The sequence below is a fragment of the Tupaia chinensis genome, unplaced genomic scaffold (genome assembly GCF_000334495.1).
Source record: "Tupaia chinensis unplaced genomic scaffold, TupChi_1.0 Scaffold000311_2, whole genome shotgun sequence".
Lineage (NCBI taxonomy): Eukaryota > Metazoa > Chordata > Mammalia > Scandentia > Tupaiidae > Tupaia > Tupaia belangeri.
The window spans coordinates 6190977-6193293 of record NW_006159803.1 but is presented as its reverse complement, the minus strand read 5'-3'; the positions used below and the strand labels follow the sequence as shown (position 1 = coordinate 6193293).

The window sequence follows — 2317 nt, the reverse complement described above, 5'->3', positions numbered from 1 at the left end:
CCTCCTCCGTCTCCTGGCTGGCGGGGGCGGGGTCGCCGCCCGGCCCGCCCCGCTCCTCGGCCTCCTCGCCGAAGGGCAAGAGCGAGCCCTGGCGGGCCTTGCAGAGGGCTGCAGCGACCTGCTTCGGCGGTGGTCTCCTTCTCCACCTCAGCGTTCTCCGCCCACCCGGGACCTTCCCGCCAAAACCTCTCACCTCACAGTACGGTGCGCCCTAAATTTGGCTCTGGCAGGGAACTGTGGCTGAGCAACGCATTGCTCACTGGCTCCTTCCTTTGTGTCCTTTTCCCGTCGTGGCTATATAAATCCCGCACATGTCGGTGCCTGCGAGGACGCATTCTGACAGCGGCGCGGGCGCGCGCACACTCGCAGAGCGTCAGCGCTGAAGGGACCCTGGAGGTCACTTATCCCAGGGATTTGGAGCCTCAGCCGGGCTTTGGAGACTGGAACTCCATGAATTTTTTTTTGTTTCCTTTTCTTTTTTGAGCGTGTCTCTGGGGAAGATGGAACCATAGCTTCTATCAGATTCCCAAACGTGTTGGTGACCCTGAAAAGGTTAAATAGCTAGTCCAGTTTATTTTCAGAAGAAGAGGTAGGCTGCAAGGGATGGAGGGAATTGCTAAGGTCACACAGGTAACGCTAGGTAGGGTTCATTTATGAACCGCACCTGTCTTCCATATGATGACCGGGGAAACAGGAACAGGGACGTTTTAATATTTTGTAATGTCTTACGTGTCGCCAGGTCTTGGTTTCTAAATACCATTCTTCATTAAAAAGGAACAGACTCCTTGACGAAATGACTGATTTCAGGGCAGAGCGGAGGAAAGTATAAAATGCCCTTTTGAAAGATTTGCCAGAAAGCAAGATTTCTTGGATATGTCAGTCAGGATATATCAAAAGAAAAAAGGAGACAGCTTGAAGGTACCCCCGCCCTCGACCAAATCTGAGACAGTTTGAGCATTAAGAATGAATAAAGATGGGAACAGGTTATAACATTTAATTTAAAAAAATCAGGACAGCATATTTACTCTTAAACTTTTAAGTAAATAAACATAAGGGAGGAGAGACAAAAGCTCTTGACAATGGAATGCCAAGTAATACATGTAGAACTGATGAAATTAGGAAGTCACCATTTTGCCACCATTATAGTAATAAGAATTATCAATAGATTTTATAACTATTGAGTGAAAGTTGGCTAAAGAACAGGATATTTACTTACTTTTGAAGTATTTTAGATTTTTTCATTCATTCTTAAGGGTTAACAAAAGTACTTTTACAGTTTTGGAATCTGATAGAGATCACCCTAACTAAATGATCAAAGTTAATGTCACCAATTATGGGATAAATGACATGACTTGCTGTGAAGTACTGAGAAATATAAATTATTTCTTATGTAGTATCCCTTTCAAAAATGTACAGACTGAATCCATCACAAACAACCAGAAAAAAGCAAATTGAGGCACATTCTAACTAACTATTGACCTGTACCATTAAATAAAACATGTCAGTGTTGCCTGAACAGTGGCACATGCTCCTAAGATGCTGTGATGATGCTCAGGCTGAGACCACATGGAAGGCCTGGGTTCAATTTCCATTTCAACCCAATGCCCAGGTGCCTTGGCATGTACCTGTGATCCCAGCAACTCAAAGAGCCTAAAGCAGAAGGATTGAGCGCCCAAAGATGGCCTGGGCAAAATGGACACCCAGTCTAATACAAAGCCAGGCATGGGGGCATACATTAAAAGTCGGAACTGGGAGGCTGAGGCAGGAGGAAAGGTAACTTAGGAAAATCCTTTTTTTAAAAAAAAAATTCCCAGAAACAAAAAACCAAAAACCCTAAACTTTTTATTTTTCTAATTTTTTTTTTAAAGGTTTTTGCCATAGGGTGCATGCACCGGTTGGAGAGAAATAGGAGAAGGAAAGTGAGAAATCAGCCCCCACCCCACCCCACCACCGCCCCAGGGTAGATGGACATTCCACCATCCCTTCTCTATTCTCCTCAGACCATACATGCATCTGGTATATTTTGGTTTTTAGAAGTTTTTGCCTTAGGGGCTTGTGCTTGCCAGAGAGAGACAGAGACAGTGAGAGGGAAAGTGAGAAATCACCCCCAGGGGAGATGGCAATCCTTTCTCCATTTTTTTTCCCAGGATCTTGGGCACGCATGCACACACGCATACATGCCGGGTGTGATTTTTAAGCTACCAGGTCTAGAACTTGAGCTATAGTTGGCCATGTGGGAGTCTAGCAACGTAACCACTGTTCCATTTGCTGGCCCCCCTGGTGTGAATTTAAGCCACCATATCCAAGACTTAAGCCA

The 2317-nt window shown here is 45.3% G+C and overlaps 1 long non-coding RNA gene across 1 annotated transcript in view; it reads left to right on the top strand.

The window, feature by feature from the left end:
• The first annotated feature begins 70 nt into the window (after window positions 1–70).
• LOC114008221 (uncharacterized) overlaps window positions 71–2317 on the top strand; it is a 71644-nt gene continuing 69397 nt past the window's right edge. Inside the window, exon 1 of the long non-coding RNA XR_003549776.1 lies at window positions 71–199. This is a non-coding gene — a long non-coding RNA (uncharacterized LOC114008221). The remainder of the gene's footprint in view (window positions 200–2317) is intronic.